Source organism: Pinus tabuliformis, chromosome Q, assembly GCF_031772625.1.
Source record: "Pinus tabuliformis cultivar Carrire ecotype Pingquan chromosome Q, CPIR1, whole genome shotgun sequence".
Lineage (NCBI taxonomy): Eukaryota > Viridiplantae > Streptophyta > Pinopsida > Pinales > Pinaceae > Pinus > Pinus tabuliformis.
Window position 1 is genome coordinate 816,305,163 of NC_142296.1, and position 22,886 is coordinate 816,328,048.

A 22,886-nucleotide genomic window follows, 5' to 3' on the forward strand; every position below is an offset into this window, starting at 1 on the left:
TCCAACATGATGTTCACCTTTGGGAACCTGATTCATTAGAGAAGGCATTCAGATTAGCAAGAAAAATGGAAAGCAAAATTATGGCAACCAGGAAGCATACCACTCACAACTATAAAGACGGAAGTGTTGTGGCCCCTATTCTCCCACAACCTATAAGGTTGACACCACAAAAATTGGAAGAAAAAAGAGCAAAAGGGCTTTGTTACAGTTGTGATAGCAAATACACTAAAGGTCATAAGTGTGCTGAGAAGAAATTATTCTACATAGATTGTGAAGAGGAAGAAGAAAAGGAGCAAGAAAGGTCAAAAGAAGAAGATATACTCCAGGAACAAGGCCTAGATGAAGAACAAATAAATCCGACCATATCTTGTAATGCATTGGCGGGAATTACCACCCCTCAAACCATCAAGATAGAAGGACAAATCAAGAAGAAAAAGGTAATAGTGTTGATTGATTCAGGAAGCACCCACAATTTTATTCATTGTAGGGTAGCAAAAGAATTGAATTGCTTCCTATATCCAGCACCAGAGTGTCAAGTGATGATTGCAAATGGAGGAACAATAAATTGCTCTGGAAGGTGCCATAATATCAAGTTATCCATGGGAGAATATCTATTGACTAGCCCAATGCTTTCCATTCCAATGGGAGGTGCTGATGTTGTACTAGGAGTCCAATGGCTACAATCCTTGGGTACAATAGCTTTTAAATTTCAAGAACTTTTCATCAAATTTTCTACAGAAGGAAAGGAAGTTGAATTAAGGGGTATTGTAGGGAAACCAGGAAAGATAATCAGCTCTAATGGTATGACAAAGCTTCTAAAAAAGGAGCAAAGAGGTGTAATTGCACAATTATGTTCGCTAGATGTTTCCACATCGGAATCATCTATTTCTCTAGATCTCCAAAAAGTCCTGGACAATCATTCCAAGGTATTTGAGACTCCCAAAGGTCTCCCACCTATGCGTGATCATGATCATGCTATTCATCTAATTCCAGGAAGTGTTCCTCCAAACATCGGACCGTACAAATATCCCTATGCCCAAAAAAGTGAAATTGAACGTATGGTTGCAGAAATGCTAGAGGCTGGTATAATTCAACCAAGTCAAAGTTCTTTCTCTACTCCAGTAGTATTGGTGCACAAGAAGGATGGTTCATGGCGCATGTGTCCGGATTATAGGGAGCTCAACAAGCTCACTATTAAAGATAAGTTCCCCATTCCTATCATTGATGAATTACTGGATGAATTGCATGGATCAATTTACTTCACCAAGTTGGATCTTCGTTCGGGATATCATCAAATCAGAATGAAGATTGAAGACATTCCGAAAACGGCATTTAGAACTCATGAGGGTCATTATTAATTTTTGGTCATGCCTTTTGGCCTTACTAATGCACCTTCAACATTTCAAGGTTTGATGAATTCAATTTTCAAACCATTCCTTAGAAAATTTGTGTTAGTATTTTTTGATGATATACTAATCTACAACAAGTCTTGGAAGGATCATGTTGAACATGTTGACAGGGTGCTACAACTATTGGAGGAGAAACAATTATATGCAAAAAGATCCAAATGTTTCTTTGGAGTTCAGGAGGTGGAATATTTGGGTCATATTGTATCTCATGAAGGAGTTAAGGTAGACCCTAGCAAAATTAAATCCATTAAGGAATGGAAAATCCCCACATCCATAAAGCATCTGCGAGGATTTCTTGGGTTGACAGGGTATTATCGCAAGTTTGTTAAGAATTATGGGAGAATAGCAGCACCTCTAACAACATTATTGAAGAAAGATGCATTTTTATGGGCTCTGGAAGAAACAAAGGCCTTTGAACATCTTAAAGAGGCAATGTTCCAAGCACCGGTCTTAGCTACATCGGACTTCACAAAAACCTTTATTGTGGAATGTGATGCTTCAGGAAATGGAATTGGTGTTGTTCTAATGCAAGATGAAAGACCCATTGCTTTTGAAAGTCATCCAATCAAGGGAAATTTTTTAAGCAAAGCTATTTATGAGAAGGAAATGTTGGCAATACTCCATGCACCTAAGAAATGGCGACCCTACCTAATGGGAAGACACTTCAAGGTAAAAACGGATCATGATAGCCTTAAATACTTTTTAGAACAAAGATTATCCTCTGAAGAGCAACAAAAGTGGGTCACAAAGATGTTGGGTTATGACTTTGAAATCATGTACAAAAAAGGGAAGCAAAATGTGGTGGCAGATGCACTCTCAAGAAAGGATGAGGATGTGGAAGCATTGTTGTGTGCCATTTCTATTATCCAACCAGATTGGATAAACGAAGAAAGGGAGGATGGAAGAATGATGAAGTGTGGGCACTTATTCGAAAGCTACAACAAGATTCCAGTACGTCTGATACATTTAGCTGGCAAAATGATTCATTATGGTACAAAGATCGCTTATACCTCTGTAAGAATTCCCAGCTAAAACAAAATATTCTTATGGAATTGCACACTTCTCCCTTAGGAGGGCACTCGGGATTTTTAAAAACTTACCACAGGGTTAAGAAGGAATTTTTTTGGGATGGCCTTAAATCATATATTCAAAAGTTTGTGGCGGAATGTTTGGTTGCCAACAAAATAAAGTTGAAACAATTAAGACACCGAGTCTATTACAACCTTTATCCATTCCAAGCCAACGTTGGGAGGAGGTTTCAATGGATTTTATCACAGGTTTACCCAAGTCTGAGGGAAAGAGTGTCATCATGGTGGTAGTTGATAGACTTACCAAGTATGCACATTTTTGTGCATTATCACATCCATTTAAAGCCAGTACAATTTCTACTGCATTTATGGAAACAATTCAAAAGCTACATGGAAACCCAAAGATTATTGTAAGTGACAGAGATCCCATTTTCACTGGAAATTTTTGGACAGAATTATTTTCTTGTCTTGGTACTCAGTTAGCTCATAGCTCATCTTATCATCCTCAATCTTATGGGCAAACTGAGATAGTAAACAAATGTTTGGAAGGATATCTTCGTTGCTTTGTATCTGATAAACAAACACAATGGGTCAAATGGTTGCCTCTGGCTGAATGGTGGTATAACACTTCCTTCCATACAGCAAAAAAAATGACCCCATTTATGGCACTTTATGGGTATCAACCACCATCCATCACATCATATTTAAGAGAAAATTCTAAGGTTCAGGCAGTGGAACATCACATTGAACATCAACAACAAGTCCTCCAACTCTTAAAGGATAACCTCGTGTTGACACAAAATAGAATGAAACAACACGCAGATCAACATCGCAGTGAAAGAAGTTTTGATGTAGGTGATTGGGTATTCCTACGGCTACAACCATATAAGAAAATGTCCCTAAAGCAAGCTAAGAAGGATAATAAATTATCACCAAAGTATTATGGTCCGTACAAGGTGTTGCAAAAGATTGGTACCATGGCATACAAATTGGAGCTTCCTGCAGCTTCTCGATTGCACCCAGTTTTCCATGTTTCATGTTTAAAGAAGGTTATAGGCGACAAGCTCCCAGTGCAAACAATATTGCCAGAACTTGATGAGGAAGGAAAAATTATATTGGAACCGGAAGCAGTCACAGAAACAAGAACTCGACAGCTACGAAATCGATCAATTTCAGAGTATCTTATCAAGTGGAAGAACTTATCCGCTGATGATTCCACATGGGAGGATGAGAATTTTATGTAGAAGTATCCAGAACTACTCAAGCGTTGAGGACAACACTTTTTTGAAGGAGAGGGGCATGTTGGGTCCCTATAATACTAGTGATTACCCCATTACTATTGTAGTTATACCCCTTATTTATATTGTTGTGCCCCTATTACCCCCATGTTGTTATTTCTGTGCCCCATTGTCAGGCGGAAAGAGTCGATTGTGCGGACACAACCAACCTCCCTAGGAGCCTAAGACTCTCTAGTGAGAAACAAGACAAACAAGAGCAATCCTTCTCTAAACATGCATTTACTATATGGGAAATCAAGTGTTTAGATCCTACCTGTAATCCAACGCTGTTGTAGTAGTCCAGCTCCGCTGATCCGGATGAGCTCCTCCTTCACTTCGAAACCTGCATACACTAACAATCAAACGATTAAATAGCACTTGATAATCTCATAGAATAAAACATGTTTAACACATAGACCAAGGAGTACATGAAACAACTCATAAATAACAAGTTATTGAGAAGAATGGACTCATTTGCATTAATAGGTAACAAAAGGAACAAATACAACCTGAGCCTTGGTGTTGTGCAAGTCCCTCCCAGGGTCCATCAAGAGTTCTCCTTTACTTTGACAAAGCTCACCCACTTCCAAATAGAACAAGCAAAGATGGCAATCTCTCCTCACAAGCTTCTAAATGGGAGTCCTAATTCCTGCAGCATTTACCCTTAGAAATGTATAGCTTTCAACCTCCCCTCCTTCTGGCCCAATGCCTGTATTTATAGTGCTCAAGAGGAAGTTAATCAGGTCCACCATCAATGGGATAATCCCCTCTTTGGATGGGATAGCTCCCCTATTGATGGGATAAGTTCCTCTTTGGTAGGAGTGCATGAACCATCTGGAGGCGCTCAATACACGTCGAACAACCTTCTAGAATGCTCTAGAAATGACCACAAGTGACTTTTTAAAGATAAAACTTGCGCATTTTAACCTTTACAGGGGGACGCACCTGCCCCTTTACATACAGAGCATCCAAAGACGCAGCTTTTGTGAACATTGGGAGCGTCCCCGTAGGTAAGGTTGAGAGAACCTGCGTCCCCAGAGATAAATACATTTAGCAAGACTTTCTCTCTTTTTTGGAGTTTGACATGGAGAGCAGAGGCATAAGACTTGCCTAAGAGGGTAGCATGACTGTTGATAGAGCCATACTAACTGTAAATAGTCATGGTGACATTTTTTAGTGTAACAGATTGCCCCCTAAAGTGCGAAGCCTGAAATAGATTAGGGTTTTGTATTATCTAGGAAGGGTGAAGCGCTTTATCATTTCAAGGATTATCTTGTGGAGAGCCTGGTCAGAACCTGCAATTTTCAACACAAAATACATGTATAAGATTATATCATCACTGAGGTAGGCATTCCCATACTCAGATTAAAACTTTAACTAACAGACTAACTACTCTGATACAGGAATGATCTTGCAGTACATCATAATCATAGACTTTTGTAGACACAGTATGGGCGCAGCCATCTGTTTATGATTAGTCTACTTAGATAATGAATACAAAACTCCTCGCAGCCTGGATGGTGGAAACTAGATCCAGGGTCTTCATTTCTATTTCCCGAATTGGTACGATTCTAGCCATGCGAATAAATGAGTCGATGTCGAACATGGTAGAAACCACTTGATTACCAGTCGATGATGTAAACTGTTAACAAGTGTGAGAGAGACCACCAGTAATGTCAATGGTTCCCAAAGTACCCAGTACAATCCATGAGATGTGAATGAATGAGTTGATGTCGAACATTTCACGGAATCCTTCGATCGAAAGTCAATGATGTAAACTGACGTCAAAGGCGAGAAACCTGCCATTGATGCATGCAGACTTCAAGGTACTGACGATTTCTAAGTCATCTCTCTAGATAATGTGTTGATGTCGATAGAAAGCGACCCGTTGCAGGCAAGCCCGCAACACGAAATCATTGTTCAAGTTGAAGAAATGTTGCTGTGAGGACTGACTCAGGGATGGTCAAATGGATGACAAGTATTTTGCAGATGAAAGTTTTGCTTGCAGACCTCTTGAGCACATAACGACACGATAGGTGGCTTGGTGCTGAATAACTCAAAGTTAATCCCCGGAACCCGGCTGAAGACTTTCAAAGTGGTTTGATCAACTGTGAGGTAAAGGATTTCCCAACCCAGGTGAATGAAAAGTGTCATGTTCAAGAGTGGTAATAAAGTTTCTTCTGAGACAAAAGGTAACAAATAGGCTCATTCTTCTCTCTTTTCCCCCACCATTTCTGGCAAGTACCTCTTTATTTTTAACAAGCTTGAGGAGGATAACATATGCTTGATTATAATCTCATCCTTCGGATGAGTCCAACCTAGTTTTGATTCGAACCCTAGGGAGGAGCGGTTCGTTCCTGTTTGTAATTGAACAGGTCCTTTACTGTGAAATGTTTAACGAGCCCAGTATAGGAGAAACTCGGCGTTTTTCAATTTTAGAGAGTCTGAAAAACTTAAGAAGACTCCAAGTTGAACTTTTTCGTAGATTTGTGTCCCTCAAGCCCGAAAAAGTATAAAATAATACCTGGGGGAACCGCTTGATCTTGCGACCAAGGAGTACTTTCATAATTAGTGCCGCTGACCTGAAAAGTAAAAAGCGATCAAGGACACGTCGTTTTATTTCCGTATCGAGTTTGAAACGACAAAAACTCGGCAATCTTTCCCTGATTTTACGGTCAGAAAAGAGCTATAAGGGGACCGTCTTTTAATTCCGTTTTAACGAGTGTAAAAGAAACGCTCGGCAATCTTTTCATTTTTTAGGAGTCAGAAAAGGGCTTAAAAGATGACTCTGATATTTTGGTTCGTGAAAAATGACAATTTTCCCTCTAAACCCCTTTGTCCTGCACAAAAACAACACATTACTCATACCTGTTTAAGATAGGCAAAAATACATCGAAAAACATCCTTCCATGGTGAAAAATGAACAAATTCATCCAAAAAACCTATAAAAAGACTTTTTACCATGTCATTTTTACCATTTTACTGTTGAGGTCGAAACAAGGGCTTTTGGCAAGAAACTTCCCGTGGTCGCTGCGGAAAATCCGACTGTCAGAATCGAACGCCGTCTCTTCCAGGTATTTTACAACATCCTACTCTTCAATTTCATCCGATTAAAATTGTGTTTTAGGTTTTAGTTTTGTTTTTTGGGGGGTTTTAGGTTTCAAAATGCGCTCTGCGGTGGACGCAGGTGCCCTTCGGGTGACCTGCGTCCCCCGACTTTTTCCTACACAGGAAAAAGGTCGGGGACGCAGCCCACCTTCAGGCCAGCTGCGTCCCGACGCCCTGTGTTCTAAACGCGGGGTGCGTCCTCCGTGAAATGCGGAATTTGAAACCCCAATCCTCACAAATAACCATTCAAATTTCCCCAAATCAATTCTAATCATTGTTTCTTGGTGTGTAGGGCACTCACCATGTTGGATTGGAGAGAAAGAGAGCACGAAGACGTTGATTTAGCTGCAATTGAACATCAACCTTCCATTGATGCCCTAAAAGCATGCGGGCTATATAAATACTGGGCCATACCTGGCATGAGGGCTCAGGTGAGATTCTTAGAATGGCTGGTTGAGAGATGGAACATTCAAGAGCAATGCTTTTACATAGGAGGGCACCAGCTCGAGATAGAGCCCTCTGATGTATACTTTCTCACTGGCTTGCCAAATAGAGGTGAGCAACTCAATCTAGCCGGGACTAGGCCGGGTGGCCAATCCCTTGCTAGTCTCCGGGCAAATTGGTGCACACCCAATGCACACCATGCGAAAGGCGTGGAAATCAAACACATCTCTCTGCGTGAACTCAAAGTTATAGCTTTCACGGTTACCAGAATTTGCGGTGCAGCCGCTTTACATATTGCCTCTGGGTCCCAAATGCGGATGGCGATTGACTGTTACCAAGGCACCATTTTCAACTGGTGTGATGCTGTGTCGGCTAATATGAAGAGCCAACTGACTAAGGCAAAGAACGGACGACTGAAGACCTTTGGATATGGGCCTCTAGTCGTGAGCTTTGCCTTAGAGAGAGTTCCGATGCTGATCCCTCAGCAACTCACTGTTGATATCTTGGGTCCTCGGGAGCCAAAGCTGGTACGATGGGTTGCGGTGATGGCCCGGCATCCTAACGAGGGCGTGGCGGTTGTTCGATTCACTGATAGTTATTTTCACTGGTTAGAGGACCAGGTTTTTTCGATCCAGGACTTTCCGTATGCCGGAGTAGATTTTCGAGGTTATCCGGACACGGTTCTTCCACAGGGAGAACAATAGGATGACAGAGGTACTTTATTTTTCACAAGTTTTCAAATTATGTATTTTTTTGTTTTTTATATATATCGTCTCAAAACTGACAGTAAAAGTTTTCAAAATGCAGATGTTGGTCCATAGCGCCCAGCCAACCTCCAGCCTTTTTAGAGGAGACATCCAGTTGCACCGGTACCGGCCCCATAGGACGCGGCTGCAGAGTCACTAGCTGAGTTGGAGCAAGATCTAGAGCGTCTGACGGCGGATATGCCTGAGACTACCATAGATGATATTCCTATCAGACTTCAGCGCTATGTAGTCGCGGTCCCTGGACCGTTTAGGAGATTTTTGTGTAAGGTAGCCCGTGCAGTGGTGTCGTATAGGGAGCACCACCAGTGATTGGCTAGTCACTTTGTAGACACATGTGACATTTTTTACTTTTTGTACTTTATCATTTTTGCCGATCATAAGGTGTTTTTCAACCTATGATCGAAGACGATGTATATTTTTTGACACACTCCTATCTATATATATATCACTATTATCGGCTTATCTTGTTTAACATATGTGATGAAATGTTTTTAAATTTACTTGCATGATTATCGTAAATGTCTGTCCAACACTCGAGAAGCAATTGCATCTGCTAATGTATTTAAAGACCTTGGAATATGTTGATATTCAATGTAATCAAATTCATGTTCCAAGAGACGCACTCTCAAGAACAACCTTAATAACACAGGATTTCTAATGGCATAAACTCTATTAAGCTGTAATACAACAAGTTCAGAATCTAACCTCACTATCAAACGTCGAATTCCAAATGAAATAGATTCGGATAATAATTCAACCACTGCACTGTATTCTGCAATGTTGTTCGTTGTTTGACCGAGGCTTACCCCATGCATAGAAACTAACTCGTCAGAGGGTGAATAGATAACCCAAGCCGCGGAAGAGATATTCCGTGTACTACGACAAGCACCATCAGCAAATCCAATGTATGTTTGGAGAGGCGTGGACATCTGCAATATCAAGAGTAAAACCAAGATAAGCCAGAATAACGACGAAAAACACACTCTCTAAGCTAAGCACACTGACTAACTAACAAACATACTAGCTAGAAAGAAAACCTAACCTAACTAAAAATTCTCCATACCCACTGTTAGCGCTTGGAATTCACCTAGGCTGAGATAGACAAACTCTCAAGGCTACATCAAACCATTTCACCTCGTAGCTAGCCCTACGAGGTATGAGAAGGCTCTCTCGGGTCAGATTTGATAGATCTTATAATATAATAAGCTGACCAATTAGGATCAAAGATATTAGGCTAGTAAATTGATAAGGGGAAGGGATGTTGGCGGAGATAAAGGTGATGATGGAGTTTGAGGTGTAGATGGAGGTGAACCAACAGGGGTATCGGGAAGTGTAACTATAGGCGAAACAGGTGAAATAGAGATGAAAGGAGGGAAAGAAGCTCGATGAGCCGTGAGGGAAGTTTGAAGATTTTCAGCTTGATCAATAGTAGACCCAATATGATCAGATATGTTTTCAATAAAATCAACAAGAGTTGAAGCATGTATACTACTTTGAAGATGCCGCAAAATATAAGATTCAACCACTTTGTTATGCCTTTCGAGGTCAATCACAGCTGCAAAGTCAGGATCAAGAACCAAAGTATCGAGTGCACATTCAGATTTAGATTTAAACAATGACAATTCAAAATCCTCGTCGAAATCAAGATCTTCAAAATATTTAATTACAGCAGGCGATGAATTAGATCTAACAATCAATTTTGGATCAGAAGCCAGCTTGTAAATACAAATAAACGAGGAAAGGAAAAACCACTCAGCCAAATAGAAACTCTTAGCTTATCATCTGAAGCTTAGAGTCCATAATGATACTGGGATAAAGATGTCACTGAAGCGCTATGTTCACAAATCCCACGGAGATAGACTGAAGCAGCGTTTATCTATTAACGCTGATGTAAAACAAGAGCGTTTTCAAAGGCTTCTGGCGTAACTTCAGGCTCCGTCTAAGACTTATGAAACAACACACTCAATGAGCAAAGATTTAGATGTTCTTCCCCAGTATGGTCGCCAATATGTTAGCGCTTGGAATTCACCTAGGCTGAGATAGACAAACTCTCAAGGCTACATCAAACCATTTCACCTCGTAGCTAGCCCTACGAGGTATGAGAAGGCTCTCTCGGGTCAGATTTGATAGATCTTATAATATAATAAGCTGACCAATTAGGATCAAAGATATTAGGCTAGTAAATTGATAAGGGGGGTTGATTTAAAGATTTTTTGGGTTTTTGGTGGCAATTGGAGGGAGTGCAATTTAGGGTGCGGGGATTGAGCTCAGTTTTTGCAGGTGGGTCTTTGGGGCAAGGTAGGAGTCTATGCTGATGCCTTTAACTGAAAGAGATGATCAGGGAAGAAAGAAGAGAGGCTAAAGAGGGCAAACAATGAATTCGAATCCTCTCTAGACAGAGGAGAAGAAGCCATGTGTCTCGGGATGCTGGTCTCGGGCTGATGTGATGGCCCTCCCTCCTCCTGAACCGCCACAGGCCCTGAATGTGGCTGTGTGAAAACATCTCGGGAGATGAAATCCGCCCAAGGGATGCCCTGCTGGCTCAGCTGATGGGAAACTACTAGCTGAATAAGACCATGATGGCATAGGCTCCGGAGCTGCTGTACTGGAGTCTGTCTCCGAAAGGTAGTGGCTATCCTCTGAATGTCATGAAATAAGTATGCCGAGATGTTCATCATCCTCACTCTGGTGAAGTGCATCATCATGCGGATATGACAAGAAAATACTCGTGAGAATCTCCCCTCGCATGTGAAGTAGTGCATAATGAGTCTCATGGTGTCTATATACTCTGCTCGGAGGAACTTGATAGGAAAGTTCCTTGTCAAGTGATGCACATAGGCAGGCCTAACATATGGCTCATAGTATACCAGGTCTACCCATTTGCGCTTTGGCCATACCTCACCCACATTGGGTATCCCGGTAGCATCTGTGATAGCCTCTGGAGAAAACACAAAATTTACCCCTGCAAGGGTGACCTGCCTGTCATGGAGATGGAGGACAAACAACCGGGCCAAGTCTCTGTGATGCTGGATGTGTGATAGCCTCTCACAAAACTGAAAACAAGCCATATGCTGAAAACAAGACACTGCCAATGGGCAAGCCTGCAACTCTGTCAATGATGTGGGCTCTTCCCTCCTGTGATGACCACCCTTGCCTCCCCTACGAGGCCTCTGCTGTGTATGAATCTCAGAAGATGATGATCGGTCATCACCTTGCTCATTAGTCTCAGTGGTTGACATGGTGTTATTGAGCAAGGTGGAAAAAACAAGTCAAATTGACCGCTGCCCTGCCTGCAAAATGCTGTGAAGTATGCTGTTTTCAAGGGGAAACATCATGAGGGATATGTTAGGGGAGGGAATTTACATATAGGAAAGGGAAAAAATATATATATAAGCAGGGAATTCTGAAGGAAAACATCACATAATGTTAAACATGCCATCTCATCTTTCATCATTTGCAAATCAATACTTTATTTAGGGAAACTGTGATTTTTAATCACCAAGGGAAAGGACAATATAGAATTTTCATCATGATGGAAGGAAGGATGTCATGGGCATAGGGGGATAAGGCAGCATCAAATATCAACATTTAACAGGCTGCTCATTTCATTTTGTCTTTGAATGTCTATTAAGAGCATACTCTGTTTTTTATAACTTTTAGAATGACCATTCAATGCTTTTGGGAAACAGTGATTTTGTATGTTTGATCACCAAGGGAGGGAAGGGTTACGGTGATAGGTTTGCAATGGAAATAGAGTATGATGTCTTGTGAGTTAGGGAGATGAGGGGATATAGAGAAATAGGTTTAAGGAGACAATAAAACCCATCACCAAAATCTGCCAAACAATTTTCATAACAGCAGTCTTTCCATGGTGCTGGCAGTTTCCATCATGCTTTACCATAGGGAATTAGGGTTTCACTATGTGCTTTGATCATAGGGAGGGACATTCAATTGCATAAGGAGTTTTAATGAAGGGAAATGCAATTGAATTAGGGTTTTAATATAAGGAATGGATAGGGAAAAACAGAGTTTTATGGATAGAGAGATGATACCATGCTAATGAGAAACCCTAACACAACAAAACTGTTTCCTTTGACAATTATGCAGCTGTATTTTTGATGAATTTTGTGATGACTTTAACACAGCTTTGAATCTTTGACATATACACAGCAAGATGACACTTTTCTTTATTTTTTATAAGGCTATGCAAATGACATTTTCACTGTTTTTACAATTTCTTATGTGCATGCCTTGTCATCACTTTTCTTTTTGTTTTTTTTTACAATGTTTTCTTTTTTACTTTGCTGTGTATTAATGTATGCAAATTTGCTGTGTAGAGAGAGTAGGGTTTTAATCATATAACATGGGGAAAAGGTAGGGTTTGTAGGGTTTGAAAGGACTAGGGTTTGCACATGATTTAGGGGTAGGATTTGATAGGATTTAAGGGGCAGGTTTGGTATGACTAATTTGCAAATGAGATTAACAAATATAACATGTTAACATATGTAATTTAATTTTGGGAAAATGAATGGAGGGATATAAGGAAAAAAATTTGCCTTGAAAAACAAACAAACTGTCATACATATTGCTTGCAAAACATCAAGTCATTTAGCTTATTCTCTATTGATTCCTTGCATAAAATCATGAGCATTACCTTCCTTTGCAACCACAAAACCATCACACAACACGTGGAAGAGACATACCTCAACAAAATCGAGCAAATTTGAGGGAGATTTGGCATTTGGGTGAGTTTTTAGGGCGGGCAGACTTTTTGGTCGCGCAAGCTGCCAGTTTGGTCTCACCCCTCCGTTTGGTCGCGCCTGTGTAATTTAACACAGCGCGTTGGCCTTTTTTTGGTCGCGCCCACCCACGTGGTCGCGCAGCAGAATTACCCTTGTAATTTGCAGAATTTTGCCCGAGTTGCCTCCTCTTGCCTCTAACATGAATTTTTGACCTTCATATGCACAATAAGAGTAACTAAAGAGGGAAAATTGCTTTTATAGGTTCATTTCAAAAAAAATTTAACTTTAGAACCCACTTTCTAATGTTTCCACTTGGACATTCTTTTTTAACACTGTTTTGGAGTCATTTTGTCCTGAAATGAGCCTTTTGATGCGTTTGACTCCTTTCTTTTTGCAGGTTGACCGCCTGAGGGACTGTAGTGAAGGAACCAGGGTTATTGCCGGCACTTTTACAAATTTTTGAGAATTTCTTTATTTTTTTGAATTTCCACATGGCCTTGGACTTAAAAACAGGGTTTTTAAACCCAAGGCATAAAATGAGCTATAGCTGAAGAAAATGATAATGAAACGTATGTACAAGACTCCTTCCGGCTTGCTGGGCACCTACTGACCATGACTCATGACCTTGAAATGATTTTGACTCAAAACCCTAGACCTAAGACCATGGGACCTTAAGACAAAAACAAGAACAAGCCTGACTCAATTACATTGTTGTATGACCTGATCCAGCAAAGCCAAGAAGACAAAGACCAGCTCCTCCATTCAGTGTTATGGCATGCCTAGCGGGATGCAAAACTGACACTGATGAGACACCTATAAATGCATATGCAAAGAGTTATTGATCACTGATGGAGGGCTCAAGACCGACACTAACATTGGCTCCAATGGGGATGGTAGCTCCTTGGAGGTGCCAAGAACCTCAGACCTCTTGGGAGAGCAGACCAGTGCTTTATTCATTGGGCAATGGAGTCAACTAATAGAAAAAATAACCAACTCAAAAAGACTTTATTTGACTTGACTATAAACTGAAAACTTTGAAAGGACTATGACTCAAACAAACTGACTTTTTGCAGAAAATAAACAAACTGAAATCCCACACCAACCAATCTTCATGCTTGGAATTATAGCCTTCACTTCGAGCCCCAAACCAAGAATGAAAGATCAGTTCACGCTTGATGTAGTAAAGTAAAATGATATGTACAATGAAGATGATTTAGAGCAGCATTGTTCAAACATGATATCTCTTGAGAAGCCGGCCATTCACCGACCCACCGGGACATTCATCGCCATTCAACTCCTTAAGAAGGAAAGCATTAGGACCACGATATGCAGCAATCTTAAAAGGACCTTTCCACAGATTATCAAACTTACCGTGTTTACCTTTGTCCTCGTTTCGAGCATCCCATCTCAAAACAACATCTTCTAGTTGAAAATTTTCTGATTTTGCCTTCTTATCATAAATCTTCTTGATACGTTCTTGCAGCTTCAAAGAGTTTTGGAGGACTTCTTCCCTTGTCTGCTGTAGGTGGACCATTTGACTGATTCTCCGTTGCATTGGATCCATGTCTTCTCCCGTTTCTTGGACTAACTTTGCGACTGGTACACTAAGTGATGTAGGAAAAACTACATCAACCCCGTAAACAATCTCAAATGGCGACATTCCTATTGATCTCTTTTGGCTCACCCGATCAGCCCACAGTGCATTGACCAACTTCTTGTGCCAACTTTTCTTGTTGATCTCCAGCATCTTTTTGATAATGTTTACTAGTGATTTATTTGATGATTCGGCCAGCCCATTACCTTGCGGATGATAAGCGGTGGAGTGACCCAAACTGATATTGTACTTATAACAAAAATCCACCATCTTATTTGACTTGAAAGCAGCTGCATTATCCATGATCAATTTGAATGGACAGCCAAAACGGGACAAGATATTAGTTTCAAGAAAGGAGATAATTACCGAGTCTGTGGCCTGTCGAGTAGGAACTGCTTCTATCCACTTGGTGAAGTAGTCGGTAGCAGTCAAAATCCATCTATGCTGCCCGGATGAAGCTGGGTGTATTTCACCAATGAAATCAAGGCCCCACTGCTGAAAAGGTGCACTAATTTCCACCGGCTTGAGTGGCAATGGCTGCAATCTTTGTTTCCCTTGAAATATTTGGCACTCATGGCAGCTCTTCACCGCTTTGTATACATCAGAAAAAAGGGATGGCCAATAGAAACCAGCTCTCAAAATCTTGTTGGCTGTAGTTTTCCAAAATAAATGACCTCCACAATCACCTTTATGGAAGTCTTCTACCGTTGTTTTCGCTTCTTCTTCAACCAAACAATTCAGTAGGATGCCTCCGGGATCTTTCCAATACAATGCTGATTTCATGATGCAAAACTTAGCGGCCTTCAATTTCAAAGTCCTTGCTTTGTTCTTTGACATTCCAGGAGGCGCGGACACATTCTGAAGTACATATACTATATCAGTATACCAAGGAGAATTAATGAAAATGTCTGATACCTGAACCGCTGAATTTTCTCCTTCACCATCGGACAAGGCTGCAATCAAGTTGATGTCAAGCGCATGTAGGTTTGTTTCAGCCATTAGTTTAGCAAGTCCTTGTCCTTTAACCAGCTTGGTTGGCTTGATTTCAACATCATACTCCAAGAGAGCAGCAATCCACTTGCCTCTCCTACCTTCCGGCTCTGTTTGTACCAAGACATCCTTTACCGCTGCACTAGGAACATAAGCTAAGACATGAGAATGAAGAATATAAACCCGGAAATCTTTCAATGCTTTAATCAGGGCCAGCGCTTGTTTCTCAATGATGTTATAGTTTAATGCCCCATCTCTAATGATCCGGCTGAAAAATGCAATTGGCCTTTCAACACCCTCTCTTTTTTGCATCAAAACTGTTGCTAGTGTATGCTCGGAAGCGAAAGAAAACAATATGAAATCCTGAGTATAATCAGGGCTGATTAAGGTCGGGGCTGAAGACAAGATTACCTTGATTAAGTTGAAGGATTTGACTGCCTCCTCAGTCCATTTGATCTCGCTGTCCTTCCGAAGCATGTTAGTCATTTCTCTTAAGTGCTCTGCAAGATTAGGAATGAAGCGACGCAGAAAATTCAATTTACCATTAAAAGATTGTATCTCCTTCTTGTTTCGGGGCTGTTCTAGCTGCTGAATTGCCTCCACTCTTGCGGGATCAATACGTATACCATCTTTGGAAATGATATGTCCCAACAATTTACCTTCACTCATGGCGAAGAGACTCTTTTTTGGATTTAAAGAGATGCCATATTTTCTGCATTTTTGAAAAACTTTCGTCAAATGAAAAAGATGCTCCTCATCGGATTTAGAAAATACCGTTAAGTCATCAAGATAAACAACTAAAAATATGTCCTTTTCATTGGCAAAAGCCATGTCCATAGCTCGCTGAAATGTTGCACCTGCATTCTTTAAACCAAAAGGCATTTTAGCATAATGAAATGTTCCCCAAGGTGTAGTGAAGGCTGTCTTATCACGGTCATCCTCATGGACCAGGATCTGATTGTAGCCGGAGTATCCATCCAAAAATGACATCTTGGAGGCACCTACTACTCGCTGCAATATGTGATCCATCTTTGGCAGCGGATAGTTATCTTTGAGAGATACCTTGTTCAAATTTCTAAAATCTATGCATAACCGAATCTCACCGGTTTTCTTCCTCACTGGCACTAGATTAGAAATCCAATCTGAAAAGCGAACGGGAACTATAATTCCGGATTGATAAAGTCTATTTACCTCTTTTTCAATCAAGGGCAGCAACTTGGGATTGATCCTCCGCAACTTCTGCCGAAAAGGTTTCTGATTTTGTTTGATTGGAATAGTGTGTTGAATTATGCTTGTATCATAAGTCTTTAGATCTGAATAATCCCAAGCGAATACATTAGTAAATGATGACAGCAATTTAATGTATTGATTCCTTACCTTGGGTGGCAGGGCCTTCGATAATTTCACCATCTTTGGATGTTCCACTGTCCCAAGGTTGACATCTTCCACACCTTCTTCGGTTGGCATCAAAGTTGGCTTGCGAGCCACATCGTCTTGATCAAAAAGCTCTTCTAAAGGAATCAGTCCCTTTGGAATATGATTGTCTTTCAGCTGCAAAACATCCATTTGATTTATTCCTTCAGGCTCCATGTCAATTGAGATTTCTTCAAACTTTCCTTCTCCATGCAAGAAGTCTTTGATTTCCTCATCATCCTGAAAGACTTGCCAATTCCTTTGGTTGTCCGGGATTGTGGGGCGGTGTTTTACATAGATTTCAAACTTGTTACTCGAATTCATTGGTATCTTTAAATTGCTTGCTGCCTTAGCCAAAGCATCGGCAACTCCATTTTGTATCCGGGGTATGCATGTTAAAGTATGCTCTGAAAACCGCTTCAAAATATCTAGAACAGCATTGCGATAAGCCCGCATACGAGGATGTTTAGCTTGAAATTCCCCCTTTACTTGTTTGATCACTAACTCGGAGTCGCCATAAATTGCTATCTTCTTTGCTTTTAATTTCCGGAGGATTTTCAAACCAGCTATAAGGGCCTCATATTCAGCTTCATTATTTGAACAATCAAAAGCCAATTTATAAGAGCAAACTTGTACCTTAATTGGAACTTGTTTAGATACTGAAAATGGGCTACGGATCCATACGCCAATGCCTGCTCCATCGCTGCCCACTGCCCCGTCGAAATCCATGGTCCAAAGACCATCTTCATCATCATCCAAGGGCTGTACTTGTGATGTTGTTTCAGTCATGACTTGCTGTCCATTTATCTCAGCAATTGACTTTATGACAGCAGCCTTTTCTTTGCTTTCCGTTCTCAATACTTCTCTAACATCTTCAGCAATGCCTGGGATATCTTCTATCTGAACTAATTGACTATTTACTTCATTAAAACTATCAGCAAATAAAACATAGGACTCTAGATCTGTCTGTACATAGTTTACAGGATGATTTACCGGTTTTTCCTTGCTTGTAATCATATACTTCATCTTTTGCTCTCGATAGACTTTCCTCATTTGTCCAAACACCGGAATAGTGGCATATGAAAAGTCCAGCTGTAAAGTGCCTTTGAGTTTTGATCCCCATGACCTTGAAAGAAGCATGCCAAACCTTGGCGGAATGTCCGCTACTACCACATCCATCAAGAGATTCTTTGCGGGAATTTGATCCAAGCTAACAACTAAATCTTTAATCAGACCGATGCATCTAACTCGGCTGGAATCAAATGAGTATAGATCATGGTAGTTACGAGTTATATCAAGTCCCAACTTCTCCATTATTGCCTTGGGCATTAAATTGTGTGATGCTCCCGAATCGAACATAGCATTATGAAGCACATAATCATGAATTCTCAAGCTGATATAGAATGGCGGGACATCGCTTTCCGGTGACTCACCATTGAGAGCTGGCCCAAAGATCAATTCCGGCTGATCATCCTCCACATTAACCGCATCTAACATTGGATCAGTATTGAACATCTTAGAAATTTGTGCTCTGTAAGTAGTGTTCTTCATGACTTCAGTAAGTGGAATGGACAATTTCAATTTTGAGACTTCATTCTCAATGCTGAACGCTTGACTTCTTTCACTTTCTTTGGTCGGATTATCTCTTTTTTCTGCTCTATCTTTAGGTACATTTGATGGCTGATCCATCTTGTTTGCTAGAGCTGTTGGGGCTGATGAAGAATCCATGATTTCTTTACCTTTTCTTTGCGGAACATCAGCACCATTCTTTGCCGCATTTTCTGCCTTCTTTTGAAGTGGATGTATAGGTACTGTTCGGTTTCTCAGCTGTCTCTCTTTGCCTTGTTGAGCTGATAAGGCATTTAGATAACCTCTTTGATATTCCTCAGACTCATCTTGAAGTGCCACATCATTAGATAGAATGTAATGCTCATCTCGAGGCGCATAAGCATTACTTACCAGCTCGTCTTCTTCCGTGATGTAAGTGGGCATGTCATCGGGAGTGAAAAAATGATTTTCTTCACCGGGACCTTCACCCTCATCTTCAGATTCTTGAGTGACATAGTTTTGCTGAAATGGGGGTTGGATCGGTCGCTGTACTGCTGCCTCTTGTCCTCGTGGCTCCCGCTGTTTTATCCTATATTGGGGCTGCTGTTGTTGGCCTCTAAAGTTCGGATTTCGAACTTGTGGTTCCGGTTTGCCAAGACTGAGATTTTGGAGTGCCTTTGACATCTCTTCCATTTTCCGAATAACTTGAGAAGTGGATGCTACCTCCTCTTTGATTGTGACCTTCTTTTCCGCCTTCATTCTTGCCCTTTTGTCATTCAAATTAGCCTCCACACTGACTGCAATTTTCTGCATTTCCTCCAAAGTAGGAGGATCTCGGTCCCGCAGTGAGTAGGCCATCTCCATGACAGGCAGGTCACCCTTGCAGGGGTAAATTTTGTGTTTTCTCCAGAGGCTATCACAGATGCTACCGGGATACCCAATGTGGGTGAGGTATGGCCAAAGCGCAAATGGGTAGACCTGGTATACTATGAGCCATATGTTAGGCCTGCCTATGTGCATCACTTGACAAGGAACTTTCCTATCAAGTTCCTCCGAGCAGAGTATATAGACACCATGAGACTCATTATGCACTACTTCACATGCGAGGGGAGATTCTCACGAGTATTTTCTTGTCATATCCGCATGATGATGCACTTCACCAGAGTGAGGGTGATGAACATCTCGGCATACTTATTTCATGACATTCAGAGGATAGCCACTACCTTTCGGAGACAGACTCCAGTACAGCAGCTCCGGAGCCTATGCCATCATGGTCTTATTCAGCTAGTAGTTTCCCATCAGCTGAGCCAGCAGGGCATCCCTTGGGCGGATTTCATCTCCCGAGATGTTTTCACACAGCCACATTCAGGGCCTGTGGCAGTTCATGAGGAGGGAGGGCCATCACATCAGCCCGAGACCAGCATCCCGAGACACATGGCTTCTTCTCCTCGGGTCACATATCAGAGAGGTCACAGGACCTTATTTGCAGCAGCCCGACAAGTACTTTCTCTACAGCCAGTGGAAGGGGTCTCGTCTTCATCATCAGAGCAGCGAGTGTTATCTCCACATCAGGTGGAAGGGGCCTCGCTTTCTTCATCGGCACAGGCAGTACGAGAGGGCAAGCAGCCCATGGTTGAGGATGAGGCAGTTGGCGAGGAACATGATGATTTCACTGGTCGTGATGCTCATTCTCCTCCTTCTTCAGATTTCTATGAGCTCAAGGAAGAGAACCTTGTGTTGCAGCGGAAGCTTAAGATGGCTCAGTGGACTATCACTTATTTAGAGCAGCGGACCAAACAGCTGGAGACCGAGAAGGAGTTGGATGAGTTATGGAGGATTCGATTCGACCGAGACATCAACCGCAGGAGGCCTGGGGACCCATTGCCCAAGGATAGAGAGTTATTGCTCATCCGAGCAAATTGGCGCTTGGAGGGACTGTTAGAGAAGGCAAACCGTGACAAAGAGCTGCTCCGGAACATGAAGACACACTACTGGGCAAGATTACATGTTTGCAAGGAGAGAATGAAAATTCTCCAAAGAGAGCTGTCAGAGGCCCGGAAGAAGAAGAAAAGGACAAATCCACTCCGCATCTTGGCTGAGGCATCCCTCACTCATCATGGTACTGATCAGCCTTGATCTAACATCAAAATCTGAAAATTTTGAGAATTTTGGAGCATTTTGCAAATTTTTGGTAAAATTACAGGTTTTGCCCACGGTTTGGTCTCACCCCGGCCCTCACTCATCATGGTACTGATCAGCCTTGATCTAACATCAAAATCTGAAAATTTTGAGAATTTTGGAGCATTTTGCAAATTTTTGGTAAAATTACAGGTTTTGCCCACGGTTTGGTCTCACCCCGGGTGAGACCATTTTGAAGGGCTGCTCGGAATTTTGCAAACTTGGCATTTTTGGAAAGGGCATGCAAAAAGAAAAATTACCAGTACTTGGGGGCAGCCTAATTTTGAGTTTTGAGCCTCCAAAAGCTCAAAATACACCTTAAAAATGACTTTCTGCCCACTTTTTGAGTTGCAGAAAGTGACCTTGGGAGAAATGGTTTTTGAGGGGTCAAATCAACACCAAATCCAGAAATTCCACTTGGGATGGAAATTAGACAGGCCAAGCTTTCCAATGAGCCATCTTGCACCTGATTTGGATCAGTGGAACCCACTCAAAAGTAGCTGCAAAGGGGCGCGACCAAAACCTCCAGATTTGCCAATTTTTGACTAGTTCGGCCAGAAAAGCACTATTTTCACTTTGGTTGACTATTTGGGCATGTAAATGATGGATTATTGTGTAAATTTCATGGCATTAGATACTTTTACTCTTCTTTACCACTTCTAGAAGCTTCTTTGATGTAAATAGTAAATATTTAATGCATAGATAAGCTTCCTAAGTTTTAGAGGTAGGTTGTTGAGCTGGCCTATTATCTAGTGACTGATTTAGAATTAGTTGCAACAGCTCCTAGGAAGCTGAGCTCGACCCCTAGAGGTGGGGAAAGAGGTTTGACCTTCTATATTATGCCTTCTCTTTCTCATTTTGATGGTTGGACTCTAGAGGGAGAAGTGCTATTGTATTTTTGACTTGTATTTTCTGCAATTTGAGGAAAAGGAAGGCCAGGGTTTTGCAGACTTCATTGTGGATTCTTGTGGATTATTATGTTGATGGTGTGTCTCCTACTGTTATTGTAAGTGTGTTTATGTGTTCCATTTCTTGATCTCTTGCTGCTATTTAAACAAAAGAAGTGATAAAGTTTGAATTCATGCATGCCATGCTCAGCTTTCAATTTTGTTTAAAATTTATGTTTTCCACTGTCTAGAGAGGATTCGAATTCATTGTTTGCCCTCTTTAGCCTCTCTTCTTTCTTCCCTGATCATCTCTTTCAGTTAAAGGCATCAGCATAGACTCCTACCTTGCCCCAAAGACCCACCTGCAAAAACTGAGCTCAATCCCCGCACCCTAAATTGCACTCCCTCCAATTGCCACCAAAAACCCAAAAAATCTTTAAATCAACCCCCCTTATCAATTTACTAGCCTAATATATTTGATCCTAATTGGTCAGCTTATTATATTATAAGATCTATCAAATCTGACCCGAGAGAGCCTTCTCATACCTCGTAGGGCTAGCTACGAGGTGAAATGGTTTGATGTAGCCTTGAGAGTTTGTCTATCTCAGCCTAGGTGAATTCCAAGCGCTAACACCCACCATTTAAGCATAATACCTCTTTAGGTAAAGTCCATTTCTGGGTTTACCCAAAGAGTCCCCATCAAAATCTACCAGCTCATAAGCCCCTTTTGCTAGCTTTCGCTTTACAATGTAGGTTCCATGCCACATAGGAACGAATTTTCCAGCACCTAGCTTATCGTTAGCTTGATCATATAATATCACTAGGTCTCCCTCCGAAAAACTTCGAGGGGTCACATTTCTATCATACTGAGCTTTCATTCGCTTCGCGTGAGTCTCGATTGCCAATGCAGCGTCACGTCGAGTCTCATCTAATTTAGCTAAGTACAATAAACGTTTCTCCTCTTCGGAAGTAGCTGGGAGTAATTCGACAGCCATTTGAAGTGATGGGATTTCGCATTCAATGGGTAACACAGCTTCCAAGCCATAAACTAGCTGGAAAGGAGTGAACCCTGTTGAAGTTTTCACTGAGGTTCGGTATGCCCATAGCGCTGAAAATAACATGTTGTGCCAATTCGACCGATGAATACTAATGGTTCGTCGGATCATGATAACCAAAACTTTGTTGGTAGACTCAACCAAACCGTTGGCTTGCGGATAATAAGGAGTAGAGCTAATGTGGCGCAAACCAAGCTGGCTTGTAAGCTCAGTCATCATGATGTTTCGAAAATGGCTCCCATGGTCAGTAATGATTGCTTGTGGGACACCAAACCTAGTTATGATATGATTGAATACGAAAACTGCAGCTGTTTTGCCGCTTGCGTCGAATGTAGGCATCGCCTCGGCCCATTTAGTAAAATAATCAACCGCAAGGATGATATACGCATGCCCCCCGGCCGAGTGAGGGTTACAAGTAATAAAGTCGATACCCCATTTGGTGAATG